Source organism: Lolium rigidum, chromosome 4 (genome assembly GCF_022539505.1).
Source record: "Lolium rigidum isolate FL_2022 chromosome 4, APGP_CSIRO_Lrig_0.1, whole genome shotgun sequence".
NCBI lineage: Eukaryota > Viridiplantae > Streptophyta > Magnoliopsida > Poales > Poaceae > Lolium > Lolium rigidum.
In genome coordinates this window covers 57,121,683-57,147,810 of record NC_061511.1, presented here as the reverse complement: position 1 = coordinate 57,147,810, position 26,128 = coordinate 57,121,683, and the positions used below count along the sequence as shown (strand labels likewise).

Here is a 26,128-nt window from a genome sequence, read left to right as displayed (position 1 = left end):
GATGATTTCCTCCTCCGACAGGGTGTCGGGAAGAGCTTCAGAACCCCCCGAGATGGGTTCGGCGATGGTGGCCGCGAATGAACTTTTCGTGGATGGAGGCTCCGGTCTCCAGGGTTTTCCCGAGAAGATGTATAAATAGGCGGAGGATTCGGGTCGGTGGGGTGCCTAGGAGGCCCACACCATGTCTTGGCGCGGGCCAGCCTTAGGCCGCACCAAGGGCAGGTGTGGCCGCCCTATGGAACCACTTCGTCCCCCCTCCGGACTTCGTCTTCGTTTCGGTAAAATATTGACTTCGACTTTTGTTTCGTCCAATTCCGAGAATATTTCCTGTACAACTTTTATGAAATACAAAAACAGCAGAAAACAGGGAACTGGCACTGTGGCATCTTGTTAATAGGTTAGTGCCGGAAATCATGTAAAAGTACAACAAAGTGTAAACAAAACACATATGAATTGGTGTAAAACAAGCATGGAGCATCAAAAATTATTTGATACGTTTAAGACGTATCAAGAGGTTATCAGTGATAATATACTACTTGTGTTCGGCTCTACCGTCAGTAGTGGGAAAAACACCCCCGTCCCTGGTAAGCCTTTTTGGCGTAGTGCATGTTCTTAGCGTACATCCTTACCTCATATGACCGACTCATCGTAGGACTATACTACCTCGTATTCTTATCTTTATTATTTAACATCACTCATATTACAACTTTGTATGACTCTTAACCTCTACTTATTTTGGTATCATCTTTAAATATGATATCTTCATTATGGTTGTAACCTTTTTTTGGACTACCATGTATCGTATACCAACTACGGTCTACTATCACCTACTATCTTGAAGCTTCAATGGTGTTCTAGTAATTTGGGAATGAAGCAAGATAATTAACTTTACTTGTGAAAGATAGGTAAGAAAGATTGACTCAAATGTGACAGGATTATTCTCAAGTGAATACCCATCTCAAGTCATACGAATATTTGATTTAGCTAAACAACTTCCTACAGACACTACCAAATTATAGATCTCCTTTAATGGGTTTTAATCCTAAACGATCAAAGAATTTGCTCTGAAACGAATATTGTAGTATGTAAGTCGTTAACATAGCACCAATAAAACATCGTTCCACTAGTATTACATCTCTCAAGGTGATACAACACAAACATTGCGGGTCCAAGCCATGAAATATGACACAATAAATTGCAAATAACATGTACGCATTAGCTACCAGGGACATGATCAGTACATGATGTACCTAGGTTCGACCCCTCGCTTTGGACCTACTCCTGCTTCTACTATCATTGATTGTATATCGATTACAAGATCACTCGCTTAAATAGGCTAATAATATAAGCTAAGGCTAGTTGTGCTATCTGTTGGTTCGTATTTCTTATTCGCTTCTCTCCCCTAAGGGATGTCCTGTGCCACCTTATAAAGGAGGTGGCGGAGGGCTTACATGCCCTGAAGTCCTAGTACGAGTTAACCTATGCTACTTTTCTTTTATGACAAGTCTCCTTGGCTTCTTAGTCGTTGACTCCCTCAAATTAACTTGGCGTGAGCTGGCCCAACTAGGAAGAGACCCTAAGTAGGCAACGACCTCCCATGTTGTCTGGGCCATCTACGCCTTGAGACTGACTATTTGGTATTCTCACGTCATCACTTTCACCCCATTTACATTACAGTGTTTTCAACCGATTCACTCGACACCGGTGACACCATGAGTACAACCAAAACACCATACAAAAACACTATCTAAAGCACCACATGCTTTAGTGAACTCGTGCTCTTGCAGACATCAACATGCACATGTTGTTAACTCATTACTTAACTCAACTTGTTAGACACACCTGTGGATACTTCTAATTGTACTCTAGAAGCTTACATAATTATACATTTGTAATAATACAATAGTATTATAACTAAGATATTTGTTCGAGTGTGTACTTTTTAGATCTCTATCATCATATTTAAGGATATTAAAATACATAAACAAACACATACATATGTACTATATAATTTATGAAAACATGGAAAATTAAATATGAGAGAACTTTTATCAAAATATACAATTTAAATTTAGCATAAGCAAGCTTTTGTTTTGTATACATTATAAATCAAAGGCAACGACCACTATAAGTAATCTTCATAAACATCGTTATGTGTTTAACCATTCATGCGAGTATTGGAAAATTGTAATTATTAAGACTATGATAGGGTAAAATAAGGATAAGAAGTATAATAGTTTAGTACCAAATGTATTAATTTAAAAGATTCTGAAGTAATATAATAGTCATTGAACACTGGATCATTTAGTGGCGACTATCGAGACAATGCCCTACAACCATGGATAGAAGGTCCATATAGGTGGCTGACCATAGGTAAGTTTGGATTGAAGGCCAAGTCAATGATTGTTATGTTTATCTCAACATTAATTGCATATCCAGTGTAGAAGAATACTTACTCTCGATGTACCTTTATGGCAATAACCAACAATGACCGTGTATACATACAAAGCATTGAAAGAGGCAATGATGCTAGTGGTGAATAAACAAACTTTTGTAAAACAATAGTGGGCTTGAAATCTGAACATTTTTTTTTTGTGTGTTATCTAGAGGCAAACCAAATATGAGACTTAGTTGTTTGTCTTTTAGTGGTACATGGCCTATATATTTCCATCTAATGGCCAACCGTGTACACCTCAAAAATATTTCTACTTTGATAGTTTGCTCACTCTATCGACCACGTACACAAAAAGGACATGACTAATTTTACACCCACAACATGCTAAGAATAGGAAGACTCTCCCATGTGAACAATTTTAACTTCAGTTTGTATAACAACTATCCCGAATCTGAATCTGTATCTCCTGCGCGGCTTCGTCGGCGACAGATAGGTTGTGGGATAAATCTAACCTTAATTTTTTGGGTAGAACAACATGCTTGCTTTCGAGGCCATCACATATCGAGCTAGACTGGACATATGAAGTGTTGCTCTTGCTAGATGCCGACACATGCCATGTGTAAATTGTGACCACAATAAGGCATAGCATGAAACAAATCATTATTTTTATTAGATGTACTAGGAAATAGTATGCATATCCAAATGTTGCTTCTGTGATCAAGATGAGACAATTCAACAGTTATTCTTTACCCGCCCTTTTGTTAAAATACTCGGGCGTATTATTTATATGACTTTCAATATTTCTGTGCCTTCAAATGTGACTAATCTCTTTGTCAATTGGTTAAATGGGTACCTAAGAAACATAAAGGCCACATTAGAGTGGGTGTATACACTTTACTTTGGGCTATCTGAAAGGTTCGCAATGATTTTATCTTTAACAAAAAGAGTTTTCCATCCTTTTTGCAGGTTGTTCCTTTGTTTACCCATTGGATCCATATGTGGTTCTTTATTCAGCATGAGGATGCGCGCCGGGACATGGATATTGGGTGCAACCGCTTGGCGATGGTAGCACGGGATTTCTATAGCCAGTGCGACTGACGTACTGATAAGCGGCTCACATGAAGATCTTGTGACGGCTTGTCCTTGCTGTTATTTTTAGATGGTTGATTTTTGTTGAAACTTTTGAGTGATCCGTGATATGTAATAAGTCTATAACCCAAATATTCAATAATGTTAATAAAGAGCCGTATGCGTATGCATCGATTGATGCAGAGGCTGGGGGTTAACCCCGTACCGAAAAAAGGAAATAGTATGCATGTGTGTATCAACTACCAAATTGACAATTGTTTGGGGCGTTGAAGACTTTTCCCTTGTGGAGACTGCCTCTGTGGCGATTCCCCCTAGGTCCCTATCCCTCCCCTCCTTGACCCTCATCTCCGGCAACCCCTCCGGCCTCTCTCCTCCCCTTCGCTGGCGACCACGGTGGTCGGCGGTGAGGGGGAGGGAGGTTCGGCCGTTTTCTTCCTTGTTTTTCTGTAGGATTAGCCACTCAAATAAGGTAGATCTAGGGTCTGTGTTCCTCTTATCTCTCCCTGTATTGTCCATGTTGCTCACGCTGGGGGGAGACCAAGGTCCCATCGTTGCTGCTGCTACTCCATCGAGCTCGTGTGCAAGAAGGTGCAGATTTCGCCTGTCCCCTCGGTTCCGAGCTCCAGTTCACTGGAGTCGCCATGGAGGCGGGCCATGGTCAGCGAGGCCACTGCTGTCTCCGGCTGGGGTGCAAGAAGATGGAGCTTCGAGCAGGATGGGGTGTGCTATCCTCTGTTGCCTCCTCGCGCCTGGAAGGATCTCAACCGCCTGCATATTCATGACCTCTGCTGGGTGTTTGAAGTCAATGGTGTTGGCCTCACCTTCAATCTCTGCCTTTGCAATCCGACGACCAAACTGTTGCAGGTCTGTGCATATGAGGGTGAACCTCCTTTTTGCACTTAGCTCGTTGCTGATCTGTGTGGCAGGAGTGATGTACAAGATGACTCTGCTGGAAGGTACAACTGAGGCAGGTTCTCAAAATTTTCAGAGGTCAACTTCTAATTATGCCTCAGATATAAGAGCGGTTTAGGATGTTGAGCAACGATCTGTCGCCACCATATCAATGTATGATCCTATTCTGCGCCGTGTTGCCATCATGGTGGTCGCGTGGAGCTCAGATTATGTTTGTTTGAAGATTTTGGGTGGCACATCTGAGGCACATGCTTTAAATTATCATATGGCCTCAATGAAAATCAGTGCCAGTGCTATAGATGCAATTGAGCAGGATCATCCTAAAAGTTATAGCTGCACAAGTTGCACTTGCTTGTCATTGTCAGATGATCGCCTTGTTGAAGTTGTAGTCTCCGATCTGTTCGGGCCGTGTCACCGGAGGTGGACGATAACTCCTCCGTCGTTGATCCCCGGATTCAACAGCGGGGATGCTCGACATTGAGCTCGGTGATGGCTATTCGATATCTACAGCTCAATTCTACACCCCGTGTGCATATTCCAGATAGACCGTCGGGAGAGCCACCCGCGGGGCATCAACTGGATCGCACGATTATCGAGGCCCTTGAAGATTGCAGATGTGGCAATTTTGAATCCGATTTGTCAACGGATGATCGAATGCCGTATGGTTCCGTTTGTGATCTTCAGCATCTTCACGAGTTTGAATCCGCTTTATGTTCTATTGTGCAGCTAGGTACTTATCTTTCTTGCTCTTCTGTTGAGAGCCATGTACTGATGTACCATGATCCTTAAATGTCAATATATCTAGTTTGTTCAAAAATAAAAACTACCAAATTGACACAACACACCAGTCTACACACACACAATAATAATAATAATTCATATAATGTATTGATGTACTATGAGACACCTTTTTTTATATATACACACTCTTACACTAAATATAAGTACAATTTTTTTATTTAATGTAGTATTTTATATTTTTGGTTTTTCTTCTAAATTTAATCTAATTTATCCCTCTCGTTGCTCTAGTTTCTTGGTGTTAGACCATCTCTAGTCGCATTCCCCAAATGACGTTCGGTAAAAGCGTCGGATTGGTCGTTTGGGGGGCGCCACGTGGTGCCGCGTTTGGGGGGTGTGCCTGTTTCCAGCTGCGTCTCCGAAATGTGACCTCCAACCAAAAAGCAAGTGTAAAAGTCGTGTTCGGCGTTCCTGATTGAGCGTCTATACACATGGGATGGGTTGGGGATGCCGAACAATACTTGGTACATGCCCGGACCAAAGCGGTCTTTGGAACGTGCAACTAGAGAAGGTTAACTGTCTGACGCGCCCCAAGTTCCTTTGAACGCTTTGAGGATCACAGACAGGAGATGCTTTTAAGGAGGTTCATTTTGTTTTCCTAAGTGTTCATGTGATCTATTTTTTACTTTATTTTATTATGGATGTAGCAGCTAGTCCTGCATAATTTTTCACCTTGCCTTTGGTTTCGTGGAAAAGAGGGAAATCCAAGGGATGTAGCTAGTGGCGGATCCTAAATTTTCATCAAGCCTAGGCACATTGTAAACCTGGTTAATTTTTCATCAAGATTTTCATCATATTTTTATCAAAATAATCTGCACTGCTAACTCGAAGCCTGGACACGTGCCCGGGCTGAGGGACGGTTGGGCCCGCTACCATGTAGCGGTCGTTGTTGAGAGCATGTACAAATAAAGGTGAGCCAGCCCAGGGCAAGTAGAAATATCGAAGTCCTATGCCGCGCACTCCCCAAGTTGCGCATTCTTGGAAAGTTTTTTCAGCTGACAACGACAAGTTTAACTTGGTGGGATCAACCTTGTGTTAAGCTAAGGCTGATCATAGTGCATTGTATCATATAGTAATATCATGCATATGATACTTGTCTATGATACTATCTCTATAGTGGGTGGTATTATAGAGTAGTATCATAATCTTCTAAATTTATTATTTTGTACAATCACAACACAAATATGTGTACAAGATCTATTTAGCACTAACTTTTTCTTGCAACGTACGCTATGACACAATATCCACCTATGTTATTCTAATCCATTCTCCTCTCATTTTTGTATGCCTAAGATGCATGATACCACCTAAAATACTAGCACTATAGCCAGCCTAAACCTAGGTCGACCTAAGTGCAATCACGTCCTTTGTTTATTTATTGGTTGGCAAAAAATTAGCATCTAATTTACACACATCTCTTTCGCAACAATAGTATATAATGGTGGCTAATAGTAGTTTCAAAAGCCAAAGACGGATTTGAAATTAGCATTTGGTATAGTTTTTTTTTTGCAGGGAAGGACCCTCAAAGCGACCCCAAAGGTATTTGGGGCGTACCACATATTTTTCGTTCCCACCTGCGCGCTTCAAAGACCCTTTCCGTCCGGCGCGACCCAATATGTTGTCCAGCGCGCCGAGCCCGTCCCCGGTCCATAGGGGATATTCCGGGCGTGCCAGACACATCGAGAAGCGATCCGAGGAGTGGCGGGCCCGACGCGTCAGTGACACACGAACGACGCTCAACAGTCGCCTACCTTGCGACGGTGCAGTTGCCGGGAAGGAGAACCGTCACAGTGGCAACCGCGTCGACCGACGCATGAACCGCTCGAATGGAGCGCAAACTCCGCAGAAGAGCAACCACAACTCTTTTCGATATCTACGCTGCCTTTCATCCGCGCTCAATAAGACACCTACATATACACATTCCGATCTACAACCGGCCGGCGCGATTCATCTCCCCTCTCGTCTCTCACCATGAGCAACCTCTCTTTGCCATCGAACAATGACAACATGGCAAGCCGCTGGGATGGCGCCATTGGTAGGACAGAGATGCGACGCCTAGCAACTCTATTTCCCCGCCGACGTATAGCCAGGAGGAGGATTGGGAGGCCGACGACGGCCATGAGGAGGAGGGGAAGGCCGTCGCCGACGACGGCCATGAGAAGGAGGAGGAGGAGGAGGAAGAGGCTGCGGAGGCGGCGACGACAAAGAAGGAGGCAAGGGCCTAGGCGAAGGCGCATCCGACGAGCACCGACGACGAGGGGGATACAAGTTCCTTCGACGCGGCTCTTCGGAAGAGGTGACGAGCAGGAAGCGCCTCCGTGAGGACGACGAGGCGGGGCCATCAAAGAAGAAGTAGTTTTTAAAAATAGTTAATTTTTTCAAAGTTTTTATATGTAATTTGTTTATGTTGCACTACTTTGACTATTAGTTCATATTTTTTGAAGTCTTGCCCGTAACTACAAATTTCTTCTCTCTATTGAAAAAAAATGAAAAAACAAATAATGCATTATTTTAATGTTTGGGGTGCGCGTTTGGGGGACGTGGCTGGGGAACGACGTCCCCCAAACGTGGCACGAAGAAAAAGTGTCCCCAAACGCTCGATCCGGTGCCGTTTGAGGGACGCGGCTGGAGATGCTCTAAGATCCTCTCATGCATTGAGGCTAGTCATAGTGCTAACTATCATGTAGTAGTAGTATCATACATATGATATTTGTGTATGATACCGAAAATGGTGAATGGAACCTGGGTGCGCGCGCACCCATTTACGAAAAGTTCAAAAAAATACTATTTAAAAGTTTCCAAAAAATATGAAGTAAATTTTTGCATGTAGATATTATGTTGATACTTAGTCATGTGTGTTTTCACGGAAAAATACCATTGTGTGTGACCTACACAAAAATGACAAAATGCAAATTCCTATTCCTGTGAATAGTACAAATTCCTGTTCACTATTCTCATTTGGACATTTTGTCATTTTTATATAGGCCACACACAATGGTATTTTTTCATGAAAACTCACACGAGTAAGTATCAACATAATATGTACATGCAAAATTTTACTTCACATTTTTTGGAAACTTTTAAATAGCATTTTTTTTGAACTTTTCGTAAATGGGTGCGCGCGTACCCAGGTTCCACTCCTCCGGGTCGTGTATGATACTATCTATATAATGGGTAGTATAATGCAGTAGTATCATGCATATAATATTTCTGTATGATATTATCTATATAATGGGTAGTATCATTTAGTAATATCATGCATATGTATTTGTGTACGATACTATCTCTATAATGGATAGTATCATGGAGAGTACCATAGTTATGCTATATTTATTGCTTTTTAAAATCACGATGCAAATTTGTGTTCAAGATTTATTTGGCATTAACTTTTCTCGTGGTATGCGCTATGATACGGTATCCACCTATGTTACTCTAATCTCCTCCCACATTCTTAATTAGTTGTCACATCAACATTTTTATGGAACTAATATGTATGATACTAGCTAAGATACTAGCACTATGGCTATCTGAGAAGTCATTGCGTTGGGGGTTCAAGTGTTAACCTGCTCCGTTTCCTAGTTACTCGAAATGATCAAACTTATTAAAAATAAATTGATTTGGAGAAATACATAAATGGTGGCGCACGGGCGCGAGGGGGCCAAAGTCCTCGAAAATGAACATAACCCAACGCAGATTATTAAACAAAAAAAGAAAAACTTAGCGCCAAAAATAGTCCAAGCAGCCTGGCGCCACTTAGAAAAGCGGGAAAACGAAAACTGAGGCCGCGCGCGAACTTCAAATTTCAGGAGAACTGAACAGCCACCGTGCATAATTAGTAGCGCCCATAATCATCCCTAAATTAACAGCACGCCATCTCCTTGGCAGCCATGAGAGTCCATCTAGACCTCAACGCCCTGCCAGATGATTCAGGCGAAGACGCCAACGACGTGAAATTCGACGTAGCGGTGGCCGGCGCCGGAGAAGCCGGGTCTCAGATTGATCTTAACGTCGAGCTTCGCCTTGCGATTGGATGTTTTACGGGCGAGCCGAGTCGTCAAGCAGTCTCACTGCCGCTGCCGCCGGCTGGGGTTAAGGAGGAGCAACCGACCGTCGAATCGAGGTGAGCGAGTTGATCCTGGATTTCACCGATCGATCCCCTCTTCTCTCTTGATCTTTACTCATTTTCACCCCTCCCGCAGGACCTGCCGTGGCGCCCGCAACAAGATCGACGGAATGCCCAAGAAGAAGGCCGCGTCTGCCGTGGCATCTCCTTTTTCCGCGCGCAAACGCAGCCCACAGAGGAAAGGGGAAACGAGCAAAACAAAAACAAAAAAAAGGAAAAAGAAACGGAACACTCAATCGATTCGCCTCCCTCCTTTCTATCCTCAATCGATTCCCCACGCCGCCGCTCGCCGTACCCCACGGATCTTCGTCAACCCCACCACCCTCCCACCTCCATCTCCCGCATCTACTCCAGCCCGCCCCCCAAGCCACCGCCGCCGCTCGCCACAAAACATCATGCGCCGCTCACTTTCCCGGCGGACGCCCGCGCCTCGCCGCGCAAACCCTAGCTACTCCCCTGCCGCTGCCGGAGAGTCCGTGCCCAACTGCTGCGAGCCGGCAGGCCGTCGGTGCCAAATTATCACCCTTCGTCGGATCGTACACGGGAACCTCCAAGCTCGCCGCTGCTCCTGAGCTTCCGCACCCCTGCCTCGCCGGCCGGCGTCTGTCTTCACGGCGCCATGGTCGCGGCCGTCGTGAGGGCCGGATGGGGCGCGTCCACGACCTGCACGGCCAAGCACCACCTCCAACAGCACCTCTCGCCACCAAAATTAAGGTCGAAATCTTCCCCCTTTTCTCGCCATACAATTGACACCATCTCCTGCTACCGAATTTTCTATCAGGCCGTCGTATTTGCTGGGCTTCTGCTGCACGATACATTGCTGTAGATTACTCACTCTTGGCTTTCATACTAGTACTGCGTGGTGGTTCGAATTTCAACTGTACACGGTCAAATTTAGCTGGTTTTTGTTGGAATTGCTTCGTTACCCTCTTCATATTTTGGTGAGGCGAAATGAATGCTTTTAGCTACTGTCTATCACATCCAGTGAGTGCAGCAGCACATCATGCTGACGCCGCATTCTGCTTTGTCATATATACATTTGCCCGATGTTAATCATCTGTTGTGCTTCTTCAGTATCATACCAATGGAGCAGCGTATCTTTTCCTCTCGTTCCGATTTCCCTTGGTTTCTTCCCCCGACCCAGTTCGCTGATCTGCGGTTTGGGCTGTGCAGGAGGAGGAGGAGGTGACGGTGGAGAGGACGCCCGAGGAGGAGGAGGCCAGGCTCAGGTACCTCGAGTTCGTGCAGCAGGCGGCGGCGCAGGCGGTCGTGCTGGCGGCCGCGGCCTACGCCTACGCCAAGCAGGGCGCGGGGCCGCTCCGCCCCGGCGTCGACCACGTCGAGGGCACCGTCAAGGCCGTCGTCGGGCCCGTCTACGACCGCTACCACGCCGTGCCGCTCGACCTCCTCAAGTTCCTCGACCGCAAGGTGAGAACACACGACAACCACCTGTTAGCTGTTCTACCTCGATGCAAGGATTTAATTCCCAGTTTAGACCCTAGTGTCCTGTGCTCTGAACATCGACATTCAAAGGGTTTTTTTTTCTCCCTACTGCAGATACACTCCTATCTGCTGCTATGTTGTACAACGAAATCTTGATAAAAAACTATTGGTAGCAGAAGAATTTCAAATTAGTCAAAACCCCATAATAGGTGTAATTTACTTGCCTATGCCTGGACAGTAGTAATTCTTTTATTTTTTTCTAGCATGAACTTTCAGAACTGGGCAATATTCTCATGTCTAGAGTCACTTTGGCTGATCGATCTGTTGTTAGATGTTGTGATAGAAATCTGTGATTTCTTATCTACTTATTTGGTGCTGCCTGTAGCTATATGTCAAAGGAATTTGCCATGTCCACCGTATGGAGATTAGTCTCTGCTTCTTGTTTATGCATGCATGTACCCATTTAGTTTACGGGATGTATATGATGGATACTTGTTGTCGGTAGTATGTGGATAAGTGTGGCTTCATAGTATACAACTGCTAGTATACTCTGCTCCATGATGTGTAAGTTGATAAGAACTAGTGAAAGGCAACCAATTGTTGAGTTACTGGGTAGCCTTCCAATTTATTAGATTTTGCATCATCTGAAAAATGAATACGTTTATAGGTGTGTTCCTTTTTGACATTTCCAAGTTTGTTTGATTTTGACATATGCATGTTTTCTGTTATTGCGAGCTCCGACGTGGCGGCATGCATGGGCAGGTTCGACCGCATTCTTGTGGAGCGCCTGGTGACATGGAGCCGGTCGGGACGGCAGCTGTGCTCGTCCCCAAGGACAAGTGCGGTGGCCACCCAAAGGTCCGTTATATTCCGCGGCAGGGAGGGAGTTGGTAGCTGTGTAATCAAACAAAACACATATCTTGAGTTTTATTTGTTTTTGTTTTTGCGTTCCGGGTCTAGCCCAGTGATTGAGTTGTGGATTGGCAAGGTGTACTAATATGATTTGTTTCTTTCTTTTTTTTCACCGGGACTTCGGCGGGCATACGCCGGCCTGAACATCACATATATCAAAGCTCAAGGCGAGCACCAGGATCCAGCACAAAGTTTTAGAGGACAGAGAAGATAGATCAGAGAGGGAGGATCAGGGGGGCTCATAGCCGTTACACCAATAATTTTGCCACCTCTGCAATAATCGTGTGTAGTGTTAATGACGAGTGCAAGACTTGTGACGGAGCTAATGTTTGTATCTTTATTTTTTTTAAAAAAGCCTTGTGAAGATGCCCATGTATTTGAAAGAGTGCAGAGAATATAGTGTTGTTTTTTTATATGAATATAGGGTTGGTTTTGTACATGAGACAAAAGAAAGAAAGAAATCGATGGATTATGTGGCTGATGTCACGCCCGCGCGCTCCAAACTAAGCATGTACTGCACTGCCACTTATAATAATAAGAAAATAAAAGGAACCCGTTTTCTTCGTTCGGAAGCAGCAATTAATTCGCCTAGGAAATACTAAAAGCAAACTCATCTTGGAAGTGCAGAAATGTGACCCGGTCAGTCAACCATACAATTAATTTAATTTTGTGACCAATGCACTGTATATTGAATGAAATGGAGGGGACAGTAGAGAGTAAATTACAAGGAACTACCATAACTGAGGCTAACATTACTGGTGAGTACCACTTGTACTACTATTTTTTTTAAGTAGGTACCGTTTCTGGGATATGGAGTAACAAATAAAATAGCTTATATAGACGACTAATAGAGGTTTAACCGCCGTGGCCTCACTGTAGTGATGATGTGGCTAAACGTCCTCCTGTTACCCTGACGTTTGCGTTCGCTGGTGGATGTGGGCCACCATACCATCTTCGTTTCCCTATTCCTTTTTTCCTTCTTGTGTCCCTCTTCCTTTCTCTTTCCTCTCTCCAAATTCGAAACTCCTTCCTCGGCACCATTGCCTCCGGTGGACAAGGTCTCTAGGTGGGATGCAGGGGCACTGAGTCTTTTGCTCTTGCCGTGTGGGCTTATGCGACGTGTTCCAGCGCGGACGTCGAAACTCCGGGAAGTTGGCATCCACCGCGTCGTCGTGGATCACCTGGCATTTGAAACAATAGGAACATAAATTTTCGCTCGTTACTTGAGTTTAGGAATTTCATCAAGCGTGCCGGCAGATACAGACCGTGAGCATTTGGGCGAGGTCGAGCGCGGCGGCGCTGGCCATGATTGCTTCCGCCATGCGCGGGTCGATCTCGACGGTGGTGACTTTGTCAGCCAGGCCGTGAGATTGCCGGTGCCGGCGCCGACCTCGAGTGTGGCGTCGCTGGGGCATATGTATGCGCTGGCACTTTTTGGTAGGACGAATGTGAAACCAAAGTTTGATTCGAAAATCTAGATTTTTTTACAAGATTTAAATTTTAGTAATTCCATTATATCGATGATTTGACCAAGATGTGTGAATCTCATCCATTCAGTTGAAGCCCTGTAAAATAATGTAACCAGAAATGATCTTTGGATTGATTATTTAGGTCATCGAGTGCTTCAGTAACAGAGTTTCATGAGAAGAAAAATCGAAGACATGTGTGTAGGTGAGTGGATGGTGCGGTGTGTTTGTTCGTGAACTTGGGTCCTTAATGAAAGGACTCAATAACTTTTGAACTTACACACTCTTCGGTGTTTTCTTAATGCCAAGGTATAGTTCTAATCGATTTTAACTAATTTAATTCTTTTAAAAAAAGTTCGGCGCGATTTAGCCCTATTTATTTAAAAATTAAACAGTTACATGCCATACACTGAAATTGTGCCGCCCATAATCACATTCCACTGTCAATGCGTCTCACGACGTTTTGGTTAATTTGGTGAGACCGCATCAACGATTCGTGGTAGTGCAGATCCCAACAAGTACCAAAGAGAACCGAGATCTTGTCTCCTGCAAACTATAAGTTCTGGCCCTCGTCCGACCACGGCGATCGGGCCGAAGCTTCCTTTTTTAAAAACCCTAGTTGTTTGACATTGAGTCCTAATGTGAGTATAGAAGGTTACCGGTGAATAGGAAAGTTGAAAGAGCTTTGTTATCAGATGGTTTTCCGACGCCGCTTCATGTGTTCCGACGTTGGACATCCCGCGAAATGAAAATACACTAGCTTTTCATACAAAAGTAGTGATTTGATGTGACTTTAATTACGATGTATATGATCCATTGTCGCTGATGGCATGGTCATGGCCATGGGCCTCACAAGCTTCAGGACATCTTTGTTATCACAGTTAACATAAATCACGTTAAACAGGTATCTACATTCTCATTTATATGATGCAAGATCTCTGAGAAACATGCACAACAACACAAACCTCGGGTGAAAATCTAGGATCTATTTGTGCTGAATTTTTTTTAGTGTTGTTCAAGAAACGTGGGCCAAGGGAAAGATTGAATGACAACTTTTGCTAGGGTCCAACGGCAAGAGGAGTCATATGCGACTGAACATGGCGAGCGGTGGCGGCCCTACTTCCATGAAGAGGCAAGGCTGCACAGTGGCGAGGAGCGGCAGCGAGCCACCGACTCCCAACTTCGCCTCCCCAAGCGCCGGTCTTCGTGGTCCCAGCTCTCTCTTCTCCCAACGCACGAGAGTGGTTCTTTAGTCGATGGATCATGTGGTTGAAGCCTTGAAGGCCTTATGCCATTGAAGGCAGAGTTGGCGGCAGCGTCGTCATTGGGGAGCCTTCCGGGCACGGTAATAATAAAGATAGAATTGAACTTCCGATATGCATGTCACGGAGCACAAAGTTGCCAGCCATGGTGGTGGTAGCCTCGAGGTTTTCTTCTCCCCCACAATAAAACCGTGACCATGAATTAATAGAGCTACAACTAATGCATTGGACTGAAAACTAGGGAGGTGAAAGGAGAGATTAGTGGGATTTATTAGGTAGAGATTATTAAGTCGAAGCCAATCAACTGCGCGTCCGCTCACCTGCTAGATTAATTAGGAGCGCTGTTACTGGTGAAACCCTCGGATCGATGACGTGGCTACTTTTGAGCCGTGTGATTATGTTTACCTGAACGGTTGTCATACGTTCCCAGCATCCCGAGCACTCCAGAATCAAGATCAATCTCTAGCATTCTAGCCCGATCCCTTCTCTCCATCGAGCTCGCTCTCTCTCTCTCTCCGCCGCCGCCCAACCAATTCTTTCACCGGAGCCTCCCTAGCCTCGCCGGTTCTCTCCCCGGGTCAAATCCTCTACATCCGCCGCCATCCCACACCCTCAATCCCAATCCCGCGCCCAAACCCTAGCGTACGTCGCCCTTGCCGGCCGCCATGGACGACGAACAAGACCGCCCTCGTGCAACAGCAGCAGCTGCTGCTCCTCCCCGACATCCTATGGGGTATGGCTGGCCCCATCGCCGGCGTTCAGTTCCGCGGCAAGGAGGCCAACCTGCTGTGGGCCTCCAATGACGACGACAGACTGGTGGTGCTGTCCACCCCGCTGCGCATCTGGCGCCCTCCACCACCTCCCTGCCACACCGGGTGGTAGTGCCTCCTCGACACCTCACCGGCTAGAAAGGAGAAGGGGAGGCGAAGAGGAAAAGGGCCTCCTTTGTCTGCATCGGGCGGTTCCGGTGGCGCGACAGCACGAGGAGGAAGGAGGGCCTGCACATCTACCTCGACCAGGAAGGAGGGCCTGACCAAGATGCGGGTTGTTGCACGCCTGCACATCTACCTTGGTGAGGAGATCTAGACTTCTGGTCATTCGTCCGGCGCGCGGAGGCCTTACAGCTCTCAGGTACGAGGACTTTCCGGCGTTGATGTTGTGCTAATTTATACATATAACAGCTAGGTGCTGGCACTAGGACTGGACGTGAGATAGCTGGAGTAGTATTAGGCAAGAATCCATCTCCTTAATTAACTGGAGAAGTCACACGTGTTATATATCATGATATCATGTGCTAGCTAAGTACTACGCTAGTTTTTAGCTGGAGTAGTGTACACCCTTTTATGGACAATGGATAATGTTACATCACGATTAAGTAAATAACATTGCTCGGTTCTTGTTTATGTGATACTAGCGAGAGTTAAGGTGAGCTGCCGAGATCGGCGGACGGCGGCATTGTGTCGTGCTGCTCGCGGTTGAGGAGTTGCCGGCTTGCACTGGTTTGCCGAGGCAGCGAGCTCTCAGCTCTGCCTCTGGCAGCAAGTTGTACTGTCGTATTAGTTTCTGAACCGTGTCCTATTACTGTATCAGTTCTTATTCAGTATCAGTCATAGCTGAATACACCTATTTATATGGTATCAATTGGCTTTCAGATGTAAACATCAGACGTAGTTACATACCCTGGATTGCCAAGTACATGGGCACCAATTCCTTATCAAACTTGTGTGTGAACGCGCTTCAATGGAATCTTTTAGCTGCAATCATTTTATGAATTAATTCAAGTCTGATTCATATTTGCCTGACACTCCTCATTTTGTTCAAAATCATCTGTTTACATGATTTTTTTCTGCACTCTGTACATATATCATGGGAGCAGATTTATTGGAGCACTCAAATTTTTTCTAATATAAACTGTTGGAAAGATTTTTTATATCCATCATAATACTGATGTACACGAGCCTGTGTTGCATTCATATTTTGACATTCGAGTTCAACAAAATCACTTGATATATATTTTTGCAGTATATATATTGCCACCCGATGGAGCTTTTATTTTCTGTTGGATTTCTGACTTCAACGATTCCTATTATTTTTTTTAATCTCTTTTAGGTTCCTCCTAACTTTGGAGACTGTGAGTATTTGGAGTTTTGGAGGCTCCTCAGGTGATCCCCCCCCCCCTTAACTGTGCATTTCCTGTTATTATGTTCATTGTATTTGACTAGTAGGACAATAATGTTGCCCTTGTTATGTTATAGGTCATCTTCCTCAACCGGGCGCCAGTGCACCTCGCACATGAACAACAATGGCCACACCCATTTAGGTAAAGCTATTGTCGGCTCCTCTCCTCTCCCAGGGGCATTATATGTTCATGGGATCATTCTGTTCGATGCCACTTCAAGGCTGACTTACAAGAATTCTCCTACTTGGCGTAGAGACTTGTGTAGGTCTGCTTCTGTTGTAATCTTCTTTAGTAAATGTTTAAAGTATGCCTCTGAGTTCTGATGTCTAGTTATTCTCAAGTAGGGTGTGTGAGAACATCCACATTGTTCCCGGTGAGAGCAAGGTTGATGTGAAAAAGAGGCAGGTTAAAGCCAAAAAAACTCACATTCCACATGATGGAGAACCTGCAGTACTATGAAATCTCTGCCAAGCCCAAGAGCAACTACAACTTTGAGAATCCCTTCCTTTACCTCGCAAGGAAGTTTGCCGGGAAATTTTCTTCACTCCTCAATGGTTCCAATAACTTCCAGAGGTGCGGCCCAATCTATGCCCTTGATCGCGATTTCTGGTTTGCCATGTTGTCACTTCTGCAATATCTTCAGCATCCCGAAAGAAGTTTGTGAGTAGGGGAATCACAGCAAGTATCGAGAAAGGATTATCGATTCTTCATTATTTAATTGTCTGATTGCAAATTTATCCTCTCCCTCTAATTAGTGTTGTGTATGGTTTAATCTGCAGTTGCTCTGAGAGATTTTATTTTCTTCTTAGTTAAACAGTCCTAGCTAAATTTTGACACGGTCTGGTGGGTACTGAAGTTGTTCTTATCTCAGAGTGAAATTTCGCATAGGTTCCTAATTCAACCACAAGACTGTCATGTTTGCAGCAGCAAATTACTTCCTTACCATTTGTTTTAACTGCTAGTTTATTGAATTTAGATCCTTATACGCCTCACTGTAGATTATGGAAAGCTACATCAGTTGTATCTAGGAACTTTCATCATGTAGCAATATATTCTGGTCGTTACAGTTTCGTTCTCTTGCTGTGTTGATGGGAAACTTCAATGTGCAGGGAGCTCGGCTTGTGATTCCGTTCCACCGTCCGAAGCAAGGAGGGGTCATCTTCCAGACCAGCGGGAGATAGGCCAAGTGCTGCTTTGAGGCTGTGTCGTGATTGCAACCCACCTGGGAGAAGTAGGGCGAATCAGGCATTTTATCGATCATGTTGTGGTAAGAACATAGCTGTGGATTACACTTTGCCATGCATGTGTTGTGTTAAACATAAGAAATGTAGAATGGTGCCTTTTTGGGGTGATTGTTAGCAATATGGTTTCTCGTTACATTATCTGAATAACATGCTCTTTCTCATTGGGTTTTATTTTTCTAGTATATTGAAGCTGAAATATCGTGCATTGTGATTCATCCTATTTGGGTCCTCATTTGGTGAATAAGTGGTGATTTGGGTGTTAAGTAGATATCCATGTTTTCTTTGCGTCGGTGTTGGGCTGCAATGGCATCTCTAATCTGTTCCAGTGGGCATGCATAACTGAGCATTTTTGTGAAAGGACAAAAACAATCATGAGTTCCTCAATCTTACTCAGGGGCCTTGGTTAATTTTCTAGGCTAGATAATCTTACTCCTAAATTGGTTGTACTACTATGTATTCCTAATATCATGATTTTCTTTTTGTACTAGTTGCGCTTTAGAAATTGCCTTCACATGCCGATCTACAATGTTAGAGGTTTTGATGTGTAGTATCAGAAATTGTCTTCGCATACCCTTTTCATCTTCTGAAACAACTGTCTGTTTATGAAATCAACTATTATATGCGTTCACAATTCAAAGTGTCCAGCTTTATGTAGACAGTGACATGGGAAAATGTGTGGGATTTGAATAAGGACATCTAAAATTTACAGGTTTAGGCATCACTCTCTTATTGATCCACATGAGCTTAGGAGGCCTGGTAAGGTTACCTTCCTGTTTATAGTTTTTCACTTTAGTTTTGTTTTGTTCAAGTAGTAACAGGCTAGCTATAGAATTTGAAAATGCAAGAACATATTTTAATCATGATGTTTGTGTCATTTGTGATTTATTTTGGAACTATCCTGGCATCATATTGAAATATCATTTGCTGGATTATGAGTAATACGTCATATGCAATTTTTCTCATGTGAGTTTCATCTGCTTAGTCTCGTCATAAATTTGAGCGATGTATGGGGTTTATATTATCACAAGCTGGCTCAACTTTCCAGGAACTAGATTGGTCCTCCTTTTAGATTTCTACTAGCAAATCACCCGTGCGTTGCTACGGAAATAAAGAATTACAATCATATATAAACTATGTAGTTATAAGTTATACAATATGAAACAAGGTTTTAGTAAATCAACATGTGATTGGCATGTTGATTTGAATGTTTGATATAGTGAATTCAATTGTACTATTCATAGGTTGCCATTAACAAAGAGTGCACATTCTTCAAACTTGGCTCTGACTGATACAAAATATGATGTACTTGAATTTAGCTGAAACTGAATAATTGTTTCCGGTGCAATTAGAACTCAAGAAAGTTAATATTCGGACTACAAATTCAATTATCTAAAAGGTAAACTAACATTCTTTCCGATGCAATTATGATTGTACAAAATAAATATTTTGACTTCAAATATTATCATCCAAAAGGACAAGGTAACAACTTGTCCTCAGCGCATTTCTCATAATAATTTCACTGATATGAGGAAAGACAAATTCTCCTTAATGTGTACTGCATTGTAGTATAAAACATCACATATAGTAGTAGCAGTTTTATTCAGTACAAGCAATTAGCTTCAAAATTGACTATTGATCCTATCGAAAGTTCGTTTCCCAACAAAGCAATCAGCAGCAATCATTTAGTACTACAAACAATCAGCAGCAAAGCATCTCTTCTCTCTGTCATTTTGTGACATCCCAAGCAATCGGCAGGAAGCCAGGAACGAACCAGCAATATCTTTACAGCGCAAAATTCAGTTAACAGCATCAGCTGCAGCAAAATCCATTGATCCAGCCCACTTCATTTTTCTGTGTCGCGGCCTCGCGGGGTGTCAAAACAGCCAGGGCCTGGCCTGTCTTCAGCTCGACGACGTGGTCAAGTCCAGGTCCTAGGAGCTCCTCCGGTTTCCAGGACGCCGCCTGCACCTTCTCACTTCCCCAGCGACACCGCAGCCACCCCGACGCCGAAGGCGCTCCTTCTTCACGACCGGCGGCCTCCCTCACTTCTCCCCGTCAGATGTGCCGCTGGCAGACCATCGGGCCAAGCCCCGCCTTCCCAGCGACGATGCAGCCCACCCCGACGCCGACACCTCTCCTTCTCCACCACCGGTCACCTCCCTCACTTCTCCCTCTCAGACTCGGCGCTGGCAGTCCATCAGTTCGTTACGACCCGGCCGGCGCGCGCGGCGACCCCCACGCCACAAATCGAGCGGCGGAGGCAGGCCCCGTGTCTCCTTCTTGATCGGTGGCGAGCGGAGAATTTGGGAGGTTAATTTGATCTGGGAAGTAGATAAGATACGTAGGCAAGTACTGCAGGTGAATAAGTAACTTCTGTAGGGACCAAACTGCAAAGTGACCGCGAAATTGCAAAACTACCGCGACCTACCACGGTTGCATTGGCGTTTTATTAGTACAGATATAGAGTTTTAAAAAATATTTTATCGTGTTCAGTTTGATTTATCATTTCCTGAACATCCATTTGGCAGATAAGTGAAATATAACTATGTATTTTTAGGTGCACATTGTCAGGTGAGACAATGGTACAAAGGTTGATATTCCATCGACCCTGATTTGGTAGAGCAGGTTAGAGTTATGTTGGGTGGTATTCATGTAAACATGTGTCAGTTATTGCTCAGGTTGTTCCTCGACGTTCTCCACGTGGAAACCCAGGTACACCATGCCCCTACCTCTGGCATGTGGCTTTTCCCTGTTTTCCTGTTGATTTGGTTCGCGAATTTGACTAGGCACTACTTGTGCTTCAGGCGTTCAAAGGGGTCAAAATCTTGTCTACTAACTCAGGGATTTGATTGGAGCGCATGGTCGGCTGATAGAGGGATTCAGAGTAAGACCACTTCCAATGTGTATGCAGGAGTGAATCTAAAAAAATCTGCATGCATGTTATGTGTGTGTTTCTTTTGCCATTTGGCATTAGATTGGTAGTCTGTGTAGCTTGTGTGGCCGAGCAAGTACGGCAGTTGCTCACTGCTTTTGGGTAGTCTCTCAGACTGAATGTTGTGCCTTTTAACTCACTACTCAGCCTGCAGCTGAAAAGATATTGTGCATACACAAATGCTAGTTTCTTGTATACTGATATTTGATATCCCTGTTACGATGAATTTAGAGTTAAATTTTCCATTTATCAAGAGTTTTAATACATCTCTTATGAGTGTGTGTTCTGAAATATTTAAATGTTATGTTTCTGAAGTAGTTTTGAATTGCAAGAGCAATAACTTTATACGATTCTGTTATTTACTTTCAAACATTATCTAGTCAAGACTGATGAGTGGATCATCATGTTGCCTGTCCATAGAGTTCCAGTATGACACCGTGTTACATAAACAAAATAATAGAGGCTCTTTTCTAGTTTTGAATTTTAACCAAACATGTCGAGTAATGTTCTTCAAGATACACATGCGATTAGTATGATTAATCGAAAGGTGTCACTTTGTGTTTTTTTCCTTTTATTTCTGTTACAATTAATAGATCAACTCTAACATCTGATTTCTGAAATAGAGAATTTTGGAGCCTATAACATTTTCTAGTTGACGTACCGACTGAGAAGTTTTCACAAGTATTGGTGCATCAGTACTTGATGTCTGCAAGCAGAACTCAGATAGAGGTGCCAATCTCATATTATCTTTCTTGGTGTGTATTCCAATGCTTGCCTATATGTCAAATGTTTCATGCTAGATTTCGATCCACTTCTGTTTCACTTATGCACTTGGAGTTGGATCGTTTCTTTAGATGTCACTTGAGTTGTGTTCTTTATGCAATTATATTCTCCATTGATTGATTTGTTATCTGATTCTTCAAGAAAGAAGAGAGGTCATGTGGAAATTTCCAACTTTCTTGGTAATTAAACTTCCTCTAATTAATTAGCTTAGCATAGCATCTTCATTTCTTTCTCAAATTTTGATTGAGATTGAGTGTCTTGCACAAGAACATCACTGCATGTTTGAGCTAGATGAGCTAGTTAGATATGAAACACATCAGTGCACTATGTGAGCCAGAAGGATGGTCAATTCCCTTGTGCTAGCACAATTGTAGATCATGAGAATGGAAAAAAAAACTCTATCCTCTGAGTACATACATAATGGCATAGTTGTTTATGCGGTTTGTCCCTGTTTGCCCGCAGAATGTCCTATATGGCAGTTATGTCTAGTGAAATCCTCCAAAATATAGTGATACTAAATTTTCAATCCTGTGTATGTCCATCTAAGCAATAATTTTCTCATATATGCTGATATGAGTTACTCCCTCCATCTCGCTTTACAGACCTAACTTGGCGATTATGTGTGTTCAGTTTCTATGCCGCAAGTCATTCTTCTCTGAAAATTGAGGACCAACTAGTCCCTGTCCAGTCGAACCGTATGGAGGTTGAATCTACACATTTGGAATGCAAGTTTGAGCCTCTGGTTCATTTGCCTTGAAGGCAGCGCCGTCCTCCTGGAGATGCAGCTCCAACCTGATGCTGACCCCCACTCTAGGGGCCTCTGCAATGCTGGCGACGATAACTCCAGCCTCGACGCCAAGAGAAGCAAATGCTGCAAAACGATGATGCGTAGGTATGCACACACAAATGCCCAAGATTGAATCAATCGCCCCTATTTCGGTCCAGATTTAGATGCTTGTAGTTGTTGGTACATGTCATGATACAGTCATGATTTCTCAGACTTCTTCTTTCTCAAAGCCCAGCGTTAGCATTTTGTGTTGAATGCTTGCATAGCCCCGTGCATGTTGCCTAGGAAAATAATATGCCCTGTAGCTATTCTATTTTAACCAATAATGAAGTTCTAGGGAACACATTTCACTGTGGTCTAAACATGTAGCATGTGTTCTTCTTAAACGAGTTTCATATTTAGTGTTGAGCTTCTGTTTCCTGTGTGCACTTGTTGTAGTTGATCTGAACTACTACATCAAAGTGATTGTTCTTTTGGGATTGAACACAAGGTTTCCTTGTAATGATGAACTCAGTTATTTCCTTATCAATGCAAGTGTTGCTTCTTATCTCAAAAGTTGGATGTTTGCACTTAAAACACGGCCAACTTATTTTCTAGTATTTGCTTGTGATGACCATGTCTTATTATTGTTTTGTGGATAATGAGGACTAAATGATAGCGTGACCTTTTTCGACAAGACGACCTCGACACCCCTATCTAGGATCTCGTTGACATATATGGGCACCCAAAAGTTAAATTTCTTTGAGTCGTGCTGAATCAATTGTTGCCATGCTATCAAGTAGTGTTCTGCATGGTGTTCTGGGTCGAGCCAAGCACTATGCATATTTTTGCAGATCATTTAAGAGCTAGGTAGTTCGTGCATATAGCCCATGTTGTGAATTCTTGACCATTTCATGAGTATGGGTGTTGTGCCATACTTGTTGTTAATTGCTTAGAACAACAATATGCATACTCTTGGTTGGTGGTGAAGAACATGAAATTTTGTTTGTTCTTTTTTGGCTTTGCATCAGTATTTGTTCAAGCAGAATGTTTGGTTTCCATGAAGTAAATAGTATGCCGTGTTTTTTCTAGGTTTCCATGTTCTATTGCTTTTGATGTCCATGGTTTACCCACTGGAATGTCATTTTTTGGTTAGTTCTGCTACCACTTTGGTGGTATTTCTTTTCGTTGTTTAACCGATGCCAACAAACATAGCATGAAAACCATGTCGTCTCCACCTGGCAAGTTTGATGTACGTATTAACAGGCTATATGATTCTTCCTATTTCCTTGTTGAAGCTGTCTTGGCCACAGCTTGGTTTCTTGTCCTCATAGGTACAATTTCCGAATTTTATGAAGGCCCAATCTATATTCTACCGAAGAGTGGCGCAGATAGCTCTTGCAGCTCTATAATTGTACTAAACTGATAACCTGGAGGCATGTAGTACATATACTATACCTATGTATTGTTTTACTGGGGCTGAGAGTTAAATTGTATTGAGCTGGTTGTTTATTGGCTGAATTTTGGTGCCACTCCTTTCACTAGGGAGGGATGAGGCCAGCTGGATGAACTTGTGAGGAAGATTACCGGCAAGGATACCAATGTTACAGTCAACCTGATGAGGTTGTTTCTTGGGGCTGCCATATCGGTCACTTTATTTTTCCCCAAATCTGTTGTATTCTGTATATTGTAAGAGGACAATCTCAAGACCTTAATTACTTACGCTAGTATTCTTTTGCACATGTTTCCTCCGGTACTTATAAAATACTAGAGGTCTATTTGGCTGTATTAAAATTAGTTCCCAAAGCATAAAGTCAAAATGCAAGACCACTATTGACTTAATCAACATCTAGAACACCTAATGTAATTTTATTATTCCCTTGAAACACCAGGGTGTTGTTTTGACTTGAGATGTGAAGGATGTTGTACTTCTCGGTGTTACTCTGTTGTCTATTGGTTTGGAGACATTTGGTGGAGTGATGACAAAGATTACCCATGAATACAACATTTCCACCTCAAAATCAGAGGTGTTCTCCATGGCTGCTGCTGGACAGACAAGTGTTGAGATCGATTTTCTCAGGGAGAAAGAGAGTTTCTCAGGACATGGCTAGTGCCAAGACAAAACTCAAGCAGGAGGAGATGGTCCGCTTCGGTAAGGTGGGTAGTAGTTTGTGGATTAACTTTCTTCAGGTGTTTTGTTGTGCTTGGTAAGCTAACTTATGCCTTCCTTCACTGTTTGGCTAGGTGTCTTGGCTCAAATGGCGACAATGACTACTATCATGAAAAAATATCAAAGAGACCCCGAAGAAAGCTTGGTGACATTGTAGTTATGTTCTACTGGCATTAATGGAGCACCTAAATGTCCTGGTCTGCTGTCACCACCGACATTATCTACTATGGTAGCTTGCAGGCACATTAAGTGAAGTAACTTGCATGCACTAAGCCTTGCATTTGCCCTTTCATAATTCGTTGTTTTATTTTCTCATGTCCTATTGTGGAAATCTCATGTAGTTGGTAGCTGCTCAAAGTATGGCTATACGATCTGTTGGCAGATCGGGTTGAGGATGTTGTTGGTTTCTTTGGGTTGAATTCTTGCTTAATTTTGATCAAGCTCAAAATATGTTGCTCGTAGTTTGTTGTCAAATTTGTACTTCCACATTAGATTATCTCATGTGCTTAAATTAGGTCCCACTGCGGGTTTGTGTTAGTTGTTTCTTCAGACCATGTGCTGTATCTATATTGCTTATTCAAGAAAATTTGTATTGACCCATGGCTTCTGGATATTCAGTTTCTTCACATAAGAAAATTAAGTTGGTGTGACCACATGTAAGAGTATCAACTCATAATATAGTATTTGAATTTGGATTGCCACTCATATTGTAAAGAAAGAAAGCGTCTTGTTGTTGTCATTAGCATATTTGGTATGATGTTAAGAACAATCTAGTCGTTGCATGTTCACGTAGAAAGAAAGTTTGATTGGCTTCTTGGTCTGTTGTCGTGCATGCAGGTGACGGGATGGACGAGACGCCGGCCGAGCCGTGTTCTTGGAGCGACTGGCGGATTGCCGTGGTGTTAGTGGAAGGGAGAGTCCTTGATGTAGCAGCATCACAATGGAACCTGCATGAGATTCAGACAGCCACTGCGGCCTGTCTCTAGAGCTAAGATGAACAATACTTCTGCAGCTCTGCGAAATATGATAATCACTAGTGATGTGTTCTCAGTTTTCCGTTTTTAGTGCTATATACTCCCTCCTTTCTAAAATAGGATGCCTATAATATTTTGATAAAAGTCAAGCTTCTCAATGTTTGACCAACTATATAGAAAAAGTATCAACATTTAGAATCCCAAATTAATATATTTAGAACCGTCACGGAATATTCATATTATGCGCATTTAAAATTGTAGATGTTGATAATTTTTTGTATATAGTTGCTCAAACTTTAAAAAGTTTGATTTTGACCAAAAATTATATGCATCCTAATTTGGGAAGGAGGGAGTACATAAAGAATAGTTAATATTGGTTTCTTAGTTGGCTTCTATATTTGGACATATAAAAGCTTATCTTCTCGATATACACTATAATGGTTGTATACACTATTATGGTTTGTATTCTTCAAGTTGGATAGTGTAAATTGAGAAAATAAAGTAAAGTTATTGCCTAATGTGTATGACTCATTGCAAAGTTAATTGACCGGTGCTCTGTTTTTGTTGTTGAGATTCACCGACAACAACAAGCTGAAGAAAGTCTACGCACCTAGCCCAGCCGTGGTGAGTGGTCTAGGCATTCCTCCAGGAAGCACAGACCAAGCATCCGCAAATCAGAT

General features: G+C 43.2%; 2 long non-coding RNA genes across 2 annotated transcripts; both read left to right on the top strand.

Moving 5' to 3' along the window:
- The first annotated feature begins 15,473 nt into the window (after nt 1-15,473).
- LOC124705764 lies at nt 15,474-17,842 on the top strand. The gene is made up of 5 exons (XR_007004152.1): nt 15,474-15,531; nt 16,510-16,562; nt 16,656-16,844; nt 16,924-17,152; nt 17,689-17,842. It is a non-coding gene; the product is annotated as an uncharacterized LOC124705764 (long non-coding RNA).
- Nucleotides 17,843-18,533: 691 nt separating this feature from the next.
- Nucleotides 18,534-22,421, top strand: LOC124705756. Its single transcript, XR_007004151.1, has 4 exons — nt 18,534-18,579; nt 20,381-20,535; nt 20,628-20,707; nt 22,169-22,421. It is a non-coding gene; the product is annotated as an uncharacterized LOC124705756 (long non-coding RNA).
- The last annotated feature ends 3,707 nt before the right edge of the window (nt 22,422-26,128 follow it).